The sequence below is a fragment of the Aotus nancymaae genome, unplaced genomic scaffold (assembly GCF_030222135.1).
Source record: "Aotus nancymaae isolate 86718 unplaced genomic scaffold, 86718_ANA_hifiasm-v0.15.2.pri h1tg000019l, whole genome shotgun sequence".
Classification (NCBI taxonomy): domain Eukaryota; kingdom Metazoa; phylum Chordata; class Mammalia; order Primates; family Aotidae; genus Aotus; species Aotus nancymaae.
The window spans coordinates 49,615,140-49,636,007 of NW_026988431.1; the positions used below are offsets into that span (position 1 = coordinate 49,615,140).

Genomic DNA, 20,868 nt, shown 5'->3' on the forward strand with positions numbered 1-20,868 from the left:
CACAGAAGCTTCAGTAAATTAAGTGCAAACTAGTGGAAGTGGTGGGATAGCAGAAAACCTGACATTTGGAGAAAGAGAGGAAAAAACTAACGTTAGGATTGACAAGGACCTAGAACTCATTGACTCCGGGTTTTGGTTCCCAAAAGTCTATCTCAGCACTGTTGTCTTAAAATTGCCAGTGGAAGAAGGTAGCGGAAAGGAGACCTTGCTAAAAATGTATTTCTGGCCTCTAGTTGTGTTAGTCCATTTTGCATTGCTATAAATGAATACCTGAGACTGAATAATTTATTAAGAAAAGAAGCTTACTGGGCTCACAGTTCTGAAGACTGTATAAGAAGCACAGAGCCAGCACTGGCTTCAGGTGAGGGCCTCAGGAAGCTTATATTCATAGCAGAAGGCGAAGGGGGAGCAGGTGTATCATGTGGCAAGACAGGAAAGCAAGGAAAGGTTGAGGAGGTGCTGGGCTCTTTTAACAACCAGCTCTCATGTGAACTAACAGATCATAGATCAAGAACTCACTCATTACTGTTGGCATGGCACCAGGCCATTCATATGGGATCTGCCCCCGTGATCCAAACGCCCCCCACTAGGCCCCACCTTCAGCACTGGGAATCACATTGCAACATGAGATTTGGAGGGGACAAACATCTAAACCATATCACCAGGTCTATGGACCACTGGAAATTCAGCCCTCTCTCCAATCACCATTTTACAGATGAAGCCCAGAACAGGAACATGACTTTTCCAGCATCTATGGCCATTTAATGGCAGAACTAGCATGCAAAATCTCCCAAATTATTGGTCCATCTCTTTTTCTAATACAACACGGAAATAATGTACTACAACCATGCTTAAGGGGAAGAAGGTATTCTACCAACACAATAATAAGAGCTAAAGTACTGAGAAAATGTTCAATGTCAAGGTAAAAGGAGCAGCAAGGGTAGGGCTATACAAGGCCAATCACCTGGAATACTGTACAGGTTTGACCGTATGTTCCTCACTACGAAGTCTGAGTTTACATGCACACTCAAAAACACCAAGGCCAGGCATTTTACACAGAGAAAAGCAAAATGACCCAGATATGGGAAAAAATTGCCCAGCACGTTTATAATCCCTGTTTCCTCCTCTTTCCCTTCCAAGGTTTGGACTGGTCCTGCGGTATAGAGTTTGGTGTATTCACTATGAAGATTTAGAGGCCCAGAGCCAAGGAGATCATTACATCTCCTGTGTTTCCAACACAGAGCACAAAAGTGGCGGTAGGAATGTGCGATGCAGGTGTTTTTTGTGTTGTTTGTCTTGTATTAGAAAACAAAAACAAAATAAAATAAAAACTTTAGGGAGGCCATAAAGGAAAGAACATTTTAGGTCAAAAATTAGAAAAAATTTGCTAAAACTCAGTCATTTCTCTGATGACCTAGGGAACCTCTTTCCTTGCCACACTCAGATCTCAAATTTTTTTTCCCAGCAATGCAGTAAGACAGAAACTATATTCTGCAGAACAAGTTCATGTCGGTCTTTTGGATTGTCTGTCTTGCTTCTGTGCTTTAAGAAATTAACTCAGTAAATATAGGAGGCAAGCAACATGACTAGCCTTTGCCCTAATTTGATTCAGCCATCAGCATCACTGCTAGTAAGGAATAGGATCCTTTTTTTTTAAACCCTTCAGATGGCACCAGGGCAAATTCCACAGTGCATTTATGAGTCAAGGGACAGTATCTCCATGTGAGAGATATCCATCTGGCTGGAATTTCTAGATGGCTTTCCCACTATAGGAATCCAAGTAAACCACTGTCATTCTTCCCTCTCTAGTAAGAGAAAAGAAAATCTCAGCCTTTAGAGCATTCATTCTGGCTCAAGAACAGGGTTTTCTTTCCTGGAAACGAGGACTGGCTCAGTGAGACCTCGAAAGTTGGTGCTTTGTGGTGTTGCCAAAATGCTTGTTGCTGGCAAGCAATGGAAGGAGGTGCTGCTTGAGGGAATCTTGATGCCCCTCAGAGTGAAACAACACATTCATTATTTAATAATTATTCAGCATTGGAGAAATTTTAGCCCAAGAAAAAACTGAACTTAGACAACTTCACTAATAGGAGTATTTTAAGAATTATAAACAGAAATCAGATTACATTAAATAGTACGTTTCTAAGCTGAGTACGAGATAAATTGCCTAACAGGCTGAATAGGGAAATAAAGAACTTAGTTGTGGATTCACAGTCTTGTGAATGAGTCTGTAACTGGTAGCACTGGGTGAGCCCATTTCCTGTGCCCTCCAGCCTAAGGCCTCACAAGCACCTCAGCACCTGGATGCTCCTAGGACCCCTCTGTTACCAGCCCCATGTGCTGGCAATAACTGAGGCAATAGTGAGACTGACCCAAATAAAGGAGTCAGAACCATAACATGGCACATAATTCAGTCTCTTCCAGGCCTCAGCAATAACCATTTTGTATCCATAACTTCTCCTAAGAGATTTTATTTCCCAAGTAATCACCTACTATAGCAGTTCTCTAAGATCCCTGGGAAGGCCAAAGCTACTTCAGGTGGTCCATTAGATCAATCTATTTCCATAATCACACCAAGATGCCGTTTACCTTTTTCACTGTATTGTCACCTGCACTGATGATGTCAAAGCAATGGTGACAAAAACTGCTGACACCTTAGCACAATTCAAGACAGTAGCACCAAATTACATTAATATTTATTATATTCCTTACTGCCATGCATTTCATAGCACTCAAAAAAAAAAAATCCCTGCCAGTTTGAGTGTCCTCAATGAAGCTGTGATAACTACTCATTTTATTAGATCTCAACCCTGAAGTATACATGTTTTTAATATTCTGTGTTATGAAATGGGAAACATGCATAAAGCACATACATCTATTGCATATGAAAGTATTATACTTGTCTCAAGGAAAAGAACTTGTGCAGTTGTTTGTTACAAGCTAAACTAGCTTTTTTTGTCAAAGAATATCACTTTTACTTGAAAGAATAGCCACGAGACAAACTACAATTATTCATACTTGGGTATTTGGCAGGCATTTATTGATCGAATAAATGTACTATATTCAGTATATCAACAAATGCTTTTGGGTGCAAGAACAGAAATGACTTTAACAGTAAGAAAATTACGTCTCATAGCTAGAAGTCAAGAGACAAAAGAGCTCAACATTGTCCTAAGATCCAGGTGCTTTCCATCCCTCTGCTCTGACACCTCAGTGTTGGCTTTCCTCCTGTTGCAGGTAGCAAGATGGAAGCAGCTTGTCCAAGGCATCATGTTTAGGCAGGACAATGTCCTGAGCAAAAGAGATTATTTTCCCCTCCTGTGGCTTTCTCTTAGAGAAGAGGACACTTTTACTAGATTGCCACTGCAGACTCACGTTTCATTGACCTGAATTTTGTCACATGTCTACCCCTAAACTAATCCCTGGCCAGGGGAATGGAATATGCCTTTGAACTAAGCAGGCCCAATATAGGGTCTACAGGTGGGGTCAAGTTTCCCTGAGGCAAAGGCCTGGTGGGTGAAGTCCTGATCACCGTTAAAAACAAAATTAGGGCTTTGTTAACTAGGAAGAAAAAAGGGAGACTAGAAGAAACCTGTAGGCAATCACATAGGGACCACTCCATTCAGTAAATGAAGGTCTAGAACAGTGGTTACCAAGTGCGGGTCAGCAGCCAGGCTACAAAGGAATCACCTGAGAGCTTGTTAAAGATATAGCTCAAACTGTAATGTGCATATGAATTGCCTAGGGATCTTGTTAAAATACATATTCTGCATTTGCAACAAGTTCCCAGATAACACAGTCACTGCTGACTTATGGACCACACTTTGAGTAGGAAGGATACAGACCTTCCACTTCAAATTACTGACTTGGAATCTCCTGAGTGATCCTAGTTTAAGAACTGGGTTCAATGTGGTAAACATCAACAATGTACAAGATTGGCATTCATTCATTCATTCAGTCAATAAGTATTCATAGAAACCAAGCCCTGTGCTTACTGCTGAAACTACAAAGGGTCCACATGCTATTGGGGAGGAGTGGGCTGACCTATATACAGATATCTTTAATGTAAAGTGAGAAGGGCTCCAGTAGAGATATGCACAAAGTGTTCTGCCATCCGATCAAGGAACAAGGAATGACTTAGTAGTGAAGGTGGGCTTGACAGGAAATGATTCACAGAAAAGGAGAGACTTTAGAGCTGAGCTTTCCTTAGGTGCCCAAAGTGTGCAAGAAAGCCTGGAAATATAAATGAGCCAAGTACATTCAGGGAACAGTGAGAATGTCTCTGTGACTTATGTACAGGCTGAGATGGGGTGGGAGAAGGAAAAATTAGGCTGAGGCTAGATTATGAGAGGCCTTGAATGCTGTATTAAATCACTCTATAGTAATTGTTCTCAACCTTGACTGCACTTGAGGAGCTTTTAAAAATCCTGATGCTGGCCAGGCACTGTGGCTTATGCCTGTAATCCCAACACTTTGAGAGGCTGAGATGGATGGATGGCTTGAGCTCAGGAGTACAAGAACAGCCTGGGCAACATAGTGAAATCTCATCTCTACAAAAAATACAAAAATTAGCCTGGTGTGGTGGAACGTACTTGTAATCATAGCTACTTATGGGGCTGAGGCAGGAGGATCGCTTGAACCTGGGAGGTTGAGCTGCAGTGAGCCAAGGTTGCACACTGCACTCTCGCCTGGGTAACAAAGTGAGACTGTCTCAAAAAAAAAAATCCTGATGCCCAGGCCACACCCTAGAGCAATTAAATTCTACTTTCTTTAGGGGAACAGGAAGGAGAAATGCAAGCATCAGTATCTTTTAGAGGAGGTGATGCAGTGGGCTGCCAAAGCTGAGAACCACAGCTTTACAACAGCTAGAGCCTGCCCAAACTGTTTGCATAGAGCACGTTCTTCAATAAGGATAGAGCCCTTCCTTCCTAAATGTACTTTTCATTTCCATTTGATATTCAAAATCAGAATTATTAAAAAGCGTTTTGGCCCCAGAGGCCACATGATGGGCACTGAAATGGAACTCCCCTGTACAAGGGCCTGTGGGATGCAGGCAAATGAAGCCTGCCCTTTGTTCCCCTGCCTGCATTGGTGAAAGCTGATCCCTGTGAGCCTCTGTCACTGGGCAGAGGGCACGTTTTTCTCTCACTAGCCTAGACCACAGGGATCTTTGACTAGAAATAGCTGCAAAGAGTTTGCTGAATGAGAAACATTTCATCACCCCACCCTGTTTTCCTAATTGAATGCCTATTCAATAATTTGGGTATATTTTTATTTGATAAGATGAAAAGATGAACTCTCCACATTATGAAGGCTGACAGAATATTCTTTTTGTAGGTGCTTCACAATATGAATTTGAAATGCTAGCTCTTGGTTTTGATCTCTGTACTCAGGTGCTGAAATGTTATTGTTAAGAAAAGTTGTCCCTTCTCTCATTTATCACCATTAAGGTTCCTGAAATAATCTTTAAAGTGTCCAAACATGCCATAAAATGTTCGTCACTGTTGTCTCCTCAAGTTGCGAATTTCTGGGTTGTTTTAAATTTTTAAAATATATTTAAAACACTTAAATATATAAAACAAACATAACTAAAAAAAAAAAACACCACTCCAAACTTGTTTACCATCTAACTCAGGCCCCCAGTTTTCAGTCAAATTATTCCGCCCCCTTTAGTAGAATGGCACATGCTCTTCTGCTGTGGGACAATGGAGAAAGGAGGGTGACCTGTGCAACTGCGACAGTCCCCCAGTTTCCTGGGAATGCTGGCCTGACTTTGGGCAGACATTGATGTGGCCCTAATGAGTATTTTGACTGTGTTGTTTTACAGCTCTATCCAACACACAAGAGGGAAAGTGCGGCTTTGTTTTCAGAATTAAACTGTCTCCCAGGAAGCTTTCTGCGGTCCCCTTTGCTTTTCCTTGGAAAGGCCCCAGATAAGAGGCAGGCTGTTGTTCCTCCACAGCAGTTCACAGGTTTACTTTTCAAATAAAGTACCCAATCTCTTCCCTCCATGATAGCCCAGGCTTTTCCCTACAATCAAATGATGTGACCTGAAAACAAACACTTATCTGGAGTTCTGACTCAAAAAACTGGATTCTATGGGAATTACAGGCTTTTGCTCTGGCTGTACAGATGTGACTAGGAATCCATGCCATAGCTCATGCAGCTTTGGAAATGGCCTCCATGTGCAGAGGCATGCCAGTGTGTGGGTGGCCCAGGATGAAGCCAGCTCCTCCTGGGCAAGCCTCAGCTGGGTTTGAGTCTCAGAGCAGGAGGCCTGTGACTCACACCTGTCCACTTATAATGTGATCGCCTCCACCACCAAGTTTGCATTCACAGAGCCCCAGATGGACTGTCCCCAGCATCCTCACTTGTGTGGTGGCCACTCATTCCTGTGGCCACTTTAACAGAACTTGGCTCACCCAAGTCCTTGCTTGGATACAAACAAGCTGGCCTCTGACAGGAGGGGAGTGGAGATTCCCTCAGCATCTTCTCAGGGACATTACCTCCCTCTTTGTGGATGGCTGATTGCTTTGGAAATACCAGGAATCATTATTTTACCTTACAGGGCTAGCGTGTGCTATGATTAATTTAGCTAAGGCTCTTAGAAAACAGTAAATGCTGAGCAGCCCTGTTAGTTCCCCTTTTAAAAAGCACTTTAACAGCCCTGGGCAGCTAGTCTGATGAGAAGTGCTACTTACCGTGACTCTCAGGAGCATTCCTTTTTTAAACTGATTCTCAAAGGCTTTTCAGTCCCTCTGATAAAAATGCACTCCTTCCAAATGAATCTGAAAATTAAGCAGGAACACAAATTTTATCTTTAAAAAAATCAATCCTGATTTCTAACGAAGGAAAAAGAAGAAATAATTTCATGCTAATTAGGAGGGAGACACATAGCCTGCATTTTGGAGATAAATAGGACAAGGGTTTGAATTTAAAGTTTAACTGGAAAATGTCTGCCTCAAAGGAAAATTCAATTTGAAGAACTTGCTCACAGCCTAGGGATCCCACTCAAACCATTCTTACCATTTCCCCTTCTCTTTCCTTCCCCTCCCACACCCTCTTTCACTGCTGAACCCCACAGGAAACAGGAGTGAGTCTTTACATGGCGCATTAGTACATCTTGGGTGGTGCCGAAAAGCAGGGATTACAAACGCAGGAGACAGTTTGGCAGCGGATGTGCCTCAACCCAGCTCTACGGATTCCACATTCTTCCCCTGGAGGGGAGCAGTCACTGTGGTTGCCTGAAAGCCCATACTGCCAGCAGCCAGGGGTTCAGCAAATGCCTGGGGAGCTGAAGGGTTTTCTGGAAACCTGTCCAATCTCTGCCTCTTTCTCTGGGGATGCACAAGGATGTGCCAAATGCATCTCGTTTGATAGTTTTAAAATTGCTCCTTACATGTGTTTTTAATTTTTATGTAATAAAGGAATGACTGCTTGATAATTAAAGAGCAGCTGGTGATTAAAATCAGTTTCGTTGATGACTAACAAACACAAATAAAACCTGATATAAATCTTTATGAGATCTGTGAGGCCCACAGCAGCGACAATTCCTCTTCTCCTAATCATGTTTTCTCTGAAGCAGCACGTCTCTCCACTTCCCCTAGCTTTGTTTTGGCCTAGTAATTCTCTCTGGCTTATACAATTGCTTATCCTTTAACCTCCTGTTTTTGATGACCAACTAGTGTTTATTTTAAATGTAGTTACTGGCCAATTAAATAGAAATTAGCTACATTTAGAGACCGAGTTCCTGATTACTGCTTCTTCCTTTAGCATCTATTCATTCTTCTTTAGGCTATCTTGAAAGCAGAAATCCCAAGGCACAGATCACTTTGCCAGGGCACCTTAGAGTAGCTACCTGTTAAATCCAGAGTTGAAGAAAGAAGAGATGGGATGCTTTCTTAACCCATTAGGACCTGGAGCAAGCTGGGCTGTTACTGGAGACGTTTCCTGTTGTAATTCAGTTAACCCTTTTTTTTTGAGACAGGGTCTTGCTCTGTCACCCAGGCTGGAGTGCCGTGGTGTGACCTTGGCTGACTGCAACCTCTGTCTACCGGGTTCAAGCCATTGGCCCACCTCAGCCTCCCAAGTAGCTGGGAATACAGGCACCTGTCAAAACGCCCGGCTTATTTTTGTATCTTTAGTAGAGCCAGGGTTTCACCATGTTGGCCAGGCTCATCTTGACCTCAAGTGATCCATCCCCCTCGGCATCCCAAAGTGCTGGGATTACAGGAGTTAGCCACCGTGCCTGGCCAACCCATTTTTGATTCAAGACAGACTCTCCTACCAGTAGATCAGGCAAATTTCACAGAAGGAAAAAGAGGAGGAAGAGGGAGAGAAGCCTTTGTTTCTTTAGGGCAGCTGAAATCCATCTTCCTTTTTACCCAAAAACTGACACAACTCCTTGTTTGGGTGAAGGAGAGGCTCCCTTTCTGGGTTGGGTAGAGCACATAGGCTATAGCAGTCAGCATTAGGGAACAGCCAACCTGTAGGCTTCCTATTTTTAAATCACAGCCATTGTGCTAATCACGCAGATAATCTGATATGGGTATCATTTATTCTAAAATGAGAATAAGAAACACATCTAGGATAGAATTCATTAGTGCAGTCCTTTTTCAGTCCCAACATGTGCTTCTGCAGATTGCATAATGTCTATATAAATTCTATAGGTTGTATTTCAATTTATACTGCTTCCTCACGAGGAAATGTCTTCTCCTGTTGCTATGGTTTGAATGTTTGATCCCTCCAAACCTCATGTTGAAATTTGAACCTCAGCATTGGAAGTGAGGCCTGGTGGGAGCTGTTTGGGTCATGGGGGTGGGTCCCTCATGAATGGCTTGGTGCCATCCTCATGATAATAAGTGAATTTTCACTCTGTTAGTTCTCACAAGAGCTGGTTGTTAAGAAGAGTCTATGCTCTTAATCCCCTCTCTCTTGCTGGCTCTCTTGCCATACGATCTCTGCACACACCAGTTCCCCTTTGCCTTCCACCATGAGTCCTTAACCTCAAGTCCTCAACAGAAGCAGATACTGGCACCATGATTCTTGTACAGCCTGCAGAACCATGGGCCAAATAAACTTTTGTTTTTTTAATAAATTACCCATCCTCAGGTATTCCTTTATAGCAACTCAGACTATGATGCCTATAGGGGTCAGTTAACTTTGTTTATAACAGCAAAAAGTGGAAAATTGCCTAAAGTACACTGAATGATTGGGATTGGTTAAATAAATTAGACATTCATTTAATGAAATACAGTTCAGCCATTAAAAACGGAAAGGACTTCCACTCTGTAGAGCGATAGAAGAGACATCATTCTTACACTTACAATGAAAGTAACCGAGTTAACTTCAAATTCAGAAATTATTCTGGAATTTATCTGAGAGCTGAAGTGTCAGAACAAACAACAGGCTCAAAATCCGAAGGCACTAGGGTCGGCCTAAAGCCTGAGGACACAGAATAGACCTGGTGTTGAAGCATCTTAAAGGTTTTGTCCACAATTTCCAGCCTGGAGACTGGGACCATGGGGGGTTGCCTGGCAAGGTTTCACTGGGGCAGGTCTGCTGCTGTTTTCCAAAGTTAGGGGAGCTGAAGGGTTTTCTGGAACCCCTTAGTTAGCTGGCCCTTACTTAGGTCAGCTTATTTCTTCCCCATCCCTTTCAGGGAAGTTATGATTAATTTGTAACATAGGAAAATGCATTTATCACAATCTGTATTCCATCTTTTCTCCCACATCCTGGTTGAGGTGTTTTTGTTGTTATTTTAATTTTAATTTAAGTTCTGGGATACATGTGCAGAACGTGCAGGTGTGTTACATAGGTATACATGTGCCATGGTGGTTTGCTGCACCTATCAACCTGTCATCTAGGTTTTAAGCCCCACATGCATTAGGTATTTGTCCTAATGCTCTCCCTTCCCTTGCCCTGACCCCCTGACAGGTCCCAATGTGTGATGTTCCCCTCCCTGTGTCCACCTGTTCTCATTGTTCAGCTCCCACTTATGAGTGAGAACATGCAGTGTTTAGTTTTCTGTTCCTTTGTCAGTCTGCTGAGAATTGTGTCTTCCAGCTTCATCCATGTCCCTGCAAAGGGCATGATCTCATTTTTTTATGGCTGCATAGTATTCCATGGTGTATATATGCCACATTTTCTTTATCCAGGTTGAGTTTTTTTAAATTTACATGTAATAAAATTCACTTCTTGTGGTACAGTTCTATCAGTGTTGGCAAATTCACAGAATTGTATTATGGATCACTATAATTCTATACATAATAATTCCATGACTGCAAAGTTTCCTTATGCTATTCCTTTATAGACAACCCACCCCCAACCCCTGATCTGCTAACTACTCATCTATTTTCCTCCCTACAGTTTTGCTTTTTCCAGAGTGCTATATGAATAGAATCAAACAATTCTCGGTCCAGCCTGTCCAAATGCAGGTAAGATTTCTCTATGTTGTTTTGTGAATCAATGGTTCATTCAGGTTTATTGCTGGTGGCATTCTATTACACATATGTACCACACTTTGTGGTACATCTAGGTTGTTTCCAGTTTTTAAATCAGCTATAAACATTTACCTATAGGTTTTTGTATTGTAGGACACCAGAATATGCCACCTCGAAATATGCCTTCTTGGCATATGGATTGTTTTGTGCTAATCATTTTGAGAAACTGTAGACACAGAAGATCTGAAAACAGAGTACGAATTATAAAGGAAATTTATGTCTATAAAGGAAATCTCCATTTGTACGGGTGTCTCCCTACGTACTATGAAGAGAAGGATGACATTACATTAGTAGAGACTCTTAACAACGGAGAAGGCACCAGACTTAAATCTGTGTAAGAAACCTTACCCTTGTTATCCTGCTTTCCTGGGCATCTCCTTATGATTGTCCTACCTCACATCCTTCCCTCTTTGTTTTGTTTCAGTAGACAATTGTACTTAAGCCTGAATTCAAAACCATATCTTCGTGATTTACTTATTCCTCTGGGTATCTCCCATATATACGTAAGTTACATATGTTGTTAAATTTGTTTGTTTTCCACTTGTTAATCTACCTTTTGTTATAGGAGTTTGTTCCAGCTAAGAACTTGAAGAGTAGGGAGAAAATTATTTTTTCCTCTCCTATAGTTTGAACATCTCTTATTTTGTTTTGGATACATAGCTAGGCATGAGATTGCTGGGTTGTATGGTAGGTATATGTTTAACTTTATAAGAAACTGCCAAACTGTTTCCCAACGTGGATGTACCATTGTGCATCCCTACCAGCAATATATATGAATTCCAATCCTCAACATTCTCACCAGCACTTCATATTGCCAGGTTTTAAAATTATGGCTATTCAAATAGGCATGATGTGGGTTTTTGGTGTAGTTTTAATTTGAATTTCCCTAATGATTACTAATGAATATTTTCTATTATGCTTATTTTACATCTAAATATGTTCTTTGGTAAAAACTCTTGTTTCAATTTTTTGTTTTTAAAAATTTGGTTTTCGTTTTCTGGTTGTTGAGTTTATGAGTTCTTTATCTATTTCGGATATAAGTCCTTTGACAGATGTGATTTTAAAATATTTTCTCCTAGTGTATGGCTTGTCTTTTTTATTCTCTTAATCAAAGAGCCAAAGCTTTTGCAAAACAAAAGTATTTTTAAATTTTACTATAGTTTATCAATTTTTCTTTCATAAATCATGCTTTTGGTGTCATATCTAAAAACTGTTTTCCTAACTCAGGATTTCTCAACAGGTGCACAACTGACATTTTGGACCAGATAATTCTTTGTTGTGGAGGGCGTGTCTCGTGCATTGCAGGATGTTTAGTAGTATTCCTGGCCTCTACCAATCAATGCCTGTAGTGTGCATGTGTGTATGCATGTGCAAACACACACACACAAACACACACACAGACCCCAATTATAACAATAAAAAAAGTTGCCAACATAGTCAGATGTCTTCTGAACTACAAAGTCGACCTTTGCTGAGTGGGCTAACCCAAGGTCATACACATGTTGGCCAGACTGGTCTTGAACTCCCAACCTTGTGATCCACCTGCCTCGGCCTACCAAAATGCTGGGATTACAGGCATGAGCCACCATGCCTAGCTTCACTTTCTCCTGTTTTTTCTCAAAAACGTTTTATGGTTTTATGCTTTATGTTTAGGTCTATGATCCATTTTGAGTTAATTTTATATGAGATGTGAAATAAAGGCTGGGGTTCTTTTTTGTCTTTTCAGCATATTGACTGCTATGGTCTAAATGTGTGTTTCTCCCAAAATGTACAAGTTGAAATCCTAACCCTCAAGGTGATGGTATTAGGAGATAAGGCTATGAGAGGTGGTTAGTTAATGAGGGTCCTTATAAAAGGGACCCCAGAGAGTTTCTTGGCCTTTCTGCCATGTGAAGATATAGCAAGATAATGGTTGTCTATGAACTAGAAAGCCGGCATTCCCTAGACAGTAAATTTTCCCACACTTTGAGCTTAGAATTTCCAGCTTCCAGAACTGTGAACAATAAATTTCTATTGCTTATGAGTCACCCAGTCTATGATATTTTTGTTATGGTAGCCCAGATAGATTAAAATGTGGACATTTAGTTGTTCCCAGGCCATTTATTTGAAGAGACTTTCTTCTGTCTATTGAATTGGATTCATATTGCTGTCAAAAATCAGTTGACTGTATTTATGTGGGTTTATTTCTGGTTTCTCTTCTCTGTTCCATTGATATATGTGTCTGTTGTTTCTGAATTACCACAGTCTTGATTACTGTAGCATTACAATAACACTTTAAATTAGGTAAGGAGCCCTCCAACATTATTTGTTTTCAAAAATTTTTGGCAAGTCTAGTTTCCTTGCCTTTCTGTATAAATGTTTAAACCAGCAGTCAACATCTACATAAAAGGCTGCTGGAATTTTGATTGGAATTTCACTGAATCAATATAACAAATTGGGCAGAATTAACATCTATCTTAACAATACTGAATCTTCTCATCTATGAACGTGGTATATTTCTCCACTTATTTGGATCTTCTCAGATTTTTTTCTTCAGTGTTTTGTACTTTTCATCATACAGATTCCACATAATTTGTTTCAGATTTATATTTATGTGATTTTTTTGTGCTATTATAAATGGTATTGTTATTTTAATTTTGAATTCAATTTTTCCTGCTATTATATAGAAATATCATTGATTTGTATGCATTGACTTCATATCCTGAGACTTTATTAAATTAATTTGTTAGTTCTAGGAAGTTCTGTGTTAAGTTGTTCAGAAATATCTATGGAGGAAATCTGTGAATAGAACTGACATTTCCTTTATTTCTATATCTTGTCTTATTATAATGGCTAGCATTACCAGGCTGATAATAAATGCAAACTGTAAAAGAAGAAACCTTTGCCTTGTTCTCCATCTCTGGGGAAAGGTCTTCAATCTTTTACCATTAAGTGTGATGTTAGATGTAGACTTTTTGTAGATATTTTTTATTAATTTAAGCAAGTTTTCCTTCTCTTCCTTTCCTTCTTCCTTTCTCTCACTCTCTTTTCTTTTTTCTTTTCTTTCTTTCTCTCTTTCTCTCCCTTCCTTCCCTCCCTCCCTCCCTCCTTCCCTCCTTCCCTCCTTCCCTCCTTCCTTCCTTCCTTCCTTCCTCCTTCTTTCGAGACAGAGTTTTGCTCTTGTCATCCAGGCTGGAGTGCAGTGGCACAATCTTGGCTCACTTCAACCTCCACCTCCCAGGTTGAAGTAATTCTAGCGATTCTCCTGTTTCAGCCTCCTGAGTAGCTGGGATTACAAGCGTGTGCCACCACACCCAGCTATTTTTTTTTTATTTGTATTAGAGACAGGGTTTCATCATGTTGGCCAGGTGGTCTCAAACTCCTGACCTTAGGTGATTCACCTGCCTCGGCCTCCCAAAGTGCTCAGATTACAGGCATGAGCCACCACGCCCAGCTGCAAGTTTTCTTTTCTTTCTACTTTGCTGAAAGTTCATATCATGAATACATGTGGAATTTTGTCAGATGCATTTTCTGCATCTATTTTCTTTTGTAATCTGTTAATAGCTTACAATGATTAGATTTTTAAAAGCTGAACCAGTCTCACATTCTTTAGATCAATGCCACTTGACCACGGTGTATTATCCTTTGTATATATTAAATTTTAAATTTTAAAATGAAAACATACATATACATACAATTATTTATAGAAATTTTACAGAAATAGATATATAGATATAGCTAGTACATGAGTTAGTGTCTATATCATATATATGTGTTGTGTGTGTGTGTGTCTACATATATATAGACACACACAATTTTCACTGAATACAGCTTGGAGATAATATGCAGATATATATCTATGCGTGTGTGTGTGTGTGTGTGTGTGTGTGTGTATATATACTTAACTGTGTTTATACACACACACACAGATATATATCTGCATATTATCTCCAAGCTGTATTCATTGAAAGGGGTTAGAAACAATGATATTAAAAGGAGAGCACTTAACTTCTAATGATACTGGTTTCTAAATACTGTCCTCCAATAATAGGAACCAGGAATCATTGAAGAACTGTCTGATTCTAGGGCTGGTGCAATGGAAATAAATATAAGCCTGGCAATCTTGTGGTGTTTCAATGTAAGGAAGTTTAAAAAAATAAAACAAACAAACAAACAAAAAATGTGTAGGAACCAATCTGAAAAAGTTCCCATGAAACAATTTGAGCAACAAAATAAATAATAAAAGTACAATGTTTGTAACTAAAATAATAAATCAAATATCCATGATCCCATAAATAAATGAATAAATGATTAATATGTAAGTGGGAAAAAAGAAAAGCTCTTCTTTAGAAAAGAATCTCAGTTATTATAAATATAGAAGGCCTGGGAGAAATACAAAAGTACTGTTAAACCCCATAGTAACCATTCCTGCAGGTTAAATCCTCCAAGGGTGCTAAAAGGAATGGGCAAATATTTAAGTAAAAACAAGATTTTGCATAGTCTCCAAGTATCTCTGTATTAGTTTTTAAGACTCTTCTTAACTTCAAAACTATTTCTAAATAAAAATTAAAATATAATAAGGGAGAGAATACTGATGTCGAAAAATGTTTTTGATCTATTAAATTTTAAAAAGCCATTAGATTCCAATTTTATGCACCTACACACATACACACACACACATATAAACATACAACCAATTGAAAAAATTAAAAATTGATTTAAAATAGCTTAAACCAAACTGTAAGACATAGGTATCTCTTGGGGGTGACACAGAGTGCAGTAGTAGTGATTTCAGTTTTATAGCATCAATATTATTATTGCTTAACAATATTTTTGAAAATTTTCTACCATGACTGTGTATTCATATTAGAATTAAAAATATATTTAAGACATTCCTTGAGGATATGTTTCATGCTTCATATTCTGCATTATGTTGAAAACAATAATGGGTGCTGTCAAAGTGAATTGTTGAATGGAAGCAATGCCTTGCTATTTTCTTTTCCAAAATAGATAATCATCCACCTAATTTATATTTGGATACAGAACTTATCTTAGTGCTTTGGACAAAATACTCAGTAATAGTTGAGTTACAAATTATAGGTTTTGCTCTATTTAAGTTAGTATAAAGTTAAGAACATCTGGAAAAGTAACATGTATAACATCTGATAAATAGAAATTACAAAAAACATTTAGAGCTAAACATTATCCTAAGCATTTTATACATCTTAGTTTATTCAATCCTTAGCACAACTCAGAGGGGCAAGGATACTACTACTACCGTCATTTTACAGATGAAGAAACCAGGGCACAGAGATTTAAGTAATCTGGTCACACAGCTATAGCAAGTGGCAAGTAGTGATATAAAGCACGTCTATATTTATTGTTATTTAACTTCTCACAGCAACTCACTGAGTTAGGTATCTTTATCTCCAATTGTCAGATGACGAAACTGAAGCTCAGAGAACTAAGTGCTGGCCTAACTAAATGTGTCAGGGCTGGGACACTTGATCTCAAAACTCTTGCTGTTTCAGCTATAACATGCTGCCTCATGCATTAACATGAAGTGGGCAAACCAAAACAGGATATTACCAGAGAGCTGTCAAAACACATCTCCAGTGGAGAACTCCACATGTGGATTAGTTCTTTCCCAAGTCTGCTTAAATTTCACACCATCCACCTACTTTTTTTTTTCCTACCAGCTGAGAATGGTGACATTTCTTCTCCTCTGGTTTAAATCAGAAAAACTTGCAGCACTACAACCACCAAAGAAGGTATGTATTAGCTTACAGAGATTTTTGTCCCCCTCTCCTTTAATTTAAAGAGGCAGTTAAAAAAAAGAAAAAAAGAAAAAATCCCGCTTCCATTCCTGTCTGTAAGAAAGTGACTGTAGGACTTCTCAGGCAAAAAAATAAAGTAACTTCATTTTTAGAGTAAATGCCCTGTTGACAAGTTGGCAGGGCTGCCTTGTTTGGAAAAGAATGTGCAGAAAACCCAAAAGATAATTAGTGTGTGGTAACCTAACAGCATGCAGCAGGGCTGTAACGTGTCTGGCAGAGGCAGATGTGGCCACACAGTTCATTAACGCTGTATAGTTTGTTTAATTCCAGTTGGGGTAATTAGAGAAGGTTCTAGAACCTGCCTAGAGCTCCAAAATAGACTGATTTCAGCAGCAGTGGGGTGGACCTAAGCCACCCCAGTGGGCCCCAGGAGATTAGAAGATTAGAATTCCTCACAAACCCGTTTGCTTTTCTTTGACAATCATCTCTGCATTGACCATAATGATAGAGGAGAGGAACAGCATGATTGTCACAATAAAGGAGAATTTTTAAACTGGCTTTAAAATGCACTCTACGGTGATTCCATTATTAAGCTTATCTCTTAACTTATATTTTGCTTAAGTGTCCATTAAAATCACAGGAGTTTCTCATTTTTATAGTGAGTAAATTTTAACAAAATTCTTTATGAAGTATTTTTTTCTATTAATGTAGTTTTGTCTTTCTAATAATTTAAGAAAATTAAAAATATTTCATTGGAGAAAAACATTATCTAGGTAATACTGGATGTTTTGTATATGAAAATGCTTTCTAGGACTTTGAGAATTTTATCACTTTCCTGATTTTTCTCCTATCCCTACTTCCTTTCTCTCCCTTCCTTTCGCTCTTCCTCAGACCATGGAAATCACACCTGTGCCCAAGATTCTCTGTCTCCACATTCAACTTTCTTGAAATTCAGCTCTGATAGATCTCTTTCTGCTTGTGTATTTATATTGTCCAACAGAGCTAGGATACACTATTTCACATAGCCAATAGAAGCCGCTTTAAAATATGAAGGGGCCCCAACTTGATGTATCCACTTAGTAATTCTCTCGTGCAAATGAGTATTGCATTTTATGTTTATTGGACCTGAAAAATATATCATATGAATTTGTTTATAATGCTACACTTGCAGTGTGTACTTTCTGATCCTAGCAACTGATGTGAGGGAAGTAATCCAGCTATGCTGAGCAAATAGGGAAAGCTGAGCTGCTGCTAGATATTTTTCAAAAGTCTTCCTCTATATGGTTAATTGGCCAATAGATATTCAAGTGATTTGGGTCTTTTTAAAAAAATTAAATAAGAACAGATTTTTTTTTTTCTAGTCTACATGTGTAGTCTGTTAGAACAAATACAACTATTTGCCAAATTCCTGCAGCCCCTGTCTTTAGCAGAAGAAAGAGAACATGTGTGGCTTTTGTTTATAGCTGTAGGTCAGTGTGGTGTGTCATTGATCTGATCAATGCTACCATGTACCCTGGGCATGACTCCAGTCTCCCAGAAAAGGATTGCTGTATCTTTCCAGGATCTGCTTTGAAACATTACGTACGTTTTCTTTCTCTCTTTTTACCTGTCTTTTCCTGACTGCCTAGAAGGGGTAAACTTGCTTCACTTACCCATCCATCACCCGTTTGCAATCCCACATCTATTTTTCTATGGAGTAAGGCAAAAATCATTGTAAGACTTCTCTCCTACCACGTTAGAGAAGTGGTGACCAACATCCCCAACATAAAGCTTATTGTTGGTACCATGCCCAGTCTGGCTTCTTATCCCTAGTGAAACTGAGTAGTTCAGTGAGAACAAGATATTACCCAAAGCCAGCTCCATTCAGCAAATGGTGTAGGCTTCTTGGCTCATTTCCTCAGTTCTGGAGTTCATCACACCATAAACCAGAGGGACTTTGTAGGCATGTTATTGTATTAGCACCATACGGAGACTACTCATGGAACTCACATGAAGAATGTGTGATGTCAGAGCAGTTTACATGAATCCAAATTTTGTGCAGCTGTTAGACACAGATGTTTCATTTCATTTTTTATGTCAGCACCATCCCAATAAATCCACTGATCCTGAGATTAAAGAGTAAAGAAAGCTCCGTGTGCTCACACATATTTCAGAGCCAGGAAGCTTTATACCACTTATATGTAGATGTACACTCACTACCAAGGGTCACAACAGAGCTATGGCTCTCATACTCACAGAAGGACAAATATATCTGTGGAAATCAATAGGAAAGCAAATGCAAAAGGACAGCAGCCCTCACGCAAATGAGAAACTATTATCTAGAATCGGGTGCACTCTTTGCAACAGATTCCTGCAAAGGAAAATTTCAGGATGAACATTGCAATTTCTTCAGAAGACATTTGATAAAAATGAATTGGGTTCTGAAAAGGAAAAGTTTTGGCTAATGAGTCTTTCTGACTCTACCTTACAAGCCTGTCTTGGGTTTGCCTTCATCAGGGCAAGATATACCATTGTCTTTTACCAGTAAAAGAAAACCTTCAAAGGTTGCCACCCAAATAATGCTCATATTCAAAAATAAATAGCTCTCAATGTTTCCCTGGATTTAAGAAGGCTACACACATGTTTTTAAGTGCCTGGAGTTTTAGTTATGTAAGCTATTTATGACTCTCCATAATATAACTAGATGTGTTATTTAGAAATAAATGCTGAGACTGGATTTTCTGTAATTCATTTTGGATAGGTTGTGGTTCTTCATGGTCTGGTAAATAAATAGAACTTTGGAGATAAAAAAGGGGCAAGAATTCTCTGCTTTTCTGAACTGGTGTAAGTACACTTTATGGTCCCAAATTAAGACTTGATTTTAGTTTTTTTCTCCCTCTTTGCCTCACCCTTATCACTTCACTCCAGGGACTTTTACAGAGTCATCTTCTTGCCTTGTGAGATGGCAGAGTAAAGCCTTGCACACACATTGCCCTGTGTGAAAGTGGCTCATGCACAAGAATCATGTGGAGTTGTTTGTTTGACTTGTCTCTCCTCCCCATCATGTTTTATTGTACATTTTTTTTAATCAGAGAAAACAAAACTGCTCCAGCTTATCTTCTGAAGAAGATAGGAAACATTTGACTGCAATATGCTGTGAACATTTTAAGGCATGCTTCTCATTTCAGATGCACAGTGTGCCTAGCTACTTAAGACAGAAAATTCCCTGCTGTGTTCTCTAGGCAGGCACATAGAGCAGATTTTGTGCGATCCTGGACTCAGTTTAGACTCTGGCTCTTAATGCTCAGTCATTAAACTGCCATAGAAGATGCAACTCTATTTGGTATTTGGGGGAAGATCCACTAAGTGGCTCATCCCAAATTTGGTGGGGAGAAGAAATGGATTTAAATTTAGCAACAAGGGAAAAGTGTGCTTGAAATGAGGCTTACTCAATTTAATTTGGAAGATACTGCTCTTTGAACAGAAAGTTATGCTCCATTGCACCATCAACTTCAAACATTTTTGAAACTCTCTGGACCTGGTGATAGATGCTAAAGGATTCAGAATCCCTTTTGAGCACAGTGCTGGCTAGATTGTTGTAACTCAGGGGAGGGAACTCATGTAACAGCCATGGCTGATAAGAAACTGCTGGAAGTTCTCGTCTAGGAAAATTGGAAGATTTGCATGGAGGCCTCATGAAAATCATAACAATTATACAAATGCCTCAAGTCATGAAAGCTAAACTTTGTGAAAGGTTCAGCTCTTGGTGAATGAGACTCTTTTGACTGTTTTTTTTTTTTTTTTTAACTCATTCTTTTCATGACTCATACCACTCAAGACTAAGCTGTCATCCTTCTATTAATAATCATATTGTTTTCCCTGTGATAAATATATATCCATTTAATGAGTTCATGTAGGAATTTGCAGCATAAAACAAATCTTACAGAAAAAAAAAACCTGTGCCTGAATGCTTGATTTCTGGAGGTAGTTATATTCTTTTTTTTTTTTTTCCTTTTGAGACAGTATTCCTTTGTCACCCACACTGGAATGCAGTGGTGCTATCTTGGCTCACTGCAACTTCTGCCTCCTGGGCTCAAGCAATCCTCCTACCTCAGCCTCCAGAGGAGTTGGGACTACAGGCACACACCACAATGTCCAGCCAATTTTTTGTATTTTATGTAGAGAGTGGGTTTCACCATGTTGCCCAGGCTGGTCTCAAACACCAGGGCTCAAGTGATAGGCCTGCCACGGCCTCCCAAAGTGTTAGGATTATAGGCATGAGCCACATGCCTGACTGTACTCTTATATTACTGCTGTTTTCTATATCCTTCACTCTCAACACCTCATTCCCTGACCAGATTACTCATCTTTGAGTTGAAAAAAATCCATTAATGCTTTCACTGAAGAACATCCTCTAGGCTGTTCCTACCAAGGTAATGAGAGACTTAATGATCAGATATTCAAATACATGTGATGAGAATACATGAAATTTATAGATGAACTACCCAACCTCTTTTTAAAAGCCATTGACTTTATCCTGAATAGGAAGTTTATATGTCTGATCATCTAATTTACCAATAAATATTTTTTTCAAATATTTGATCATAATTTTTTATCTTATCCTTCCAGTATTT

At 39.2% G+C, this 20,868-nt stretch overlaps 1 long non-coding RNA gene across 2 annotated transcripts in view; it reads right to left on the reverse strand.

The window, feature by feature from the left end:
• The window catches only part of LOC105713580 (uncharacterized), a 116,233-nt gene that overhangs the window by 39,073 nt on the left and 56,292 nt on the right, over positions 1-20,868 (reverse strand). For both annotated transcript variants that reach the window (XR_001106587.3, XR_001106588.2), the window contains exon 4: positions 6,699-6,785. This is a non-coding gene — a long non-coding RNA (uncharacterized LOC105713580). The remainder of the gene's footprint in view (positions 1-6,698; positions 6,786-20,868) is intronic.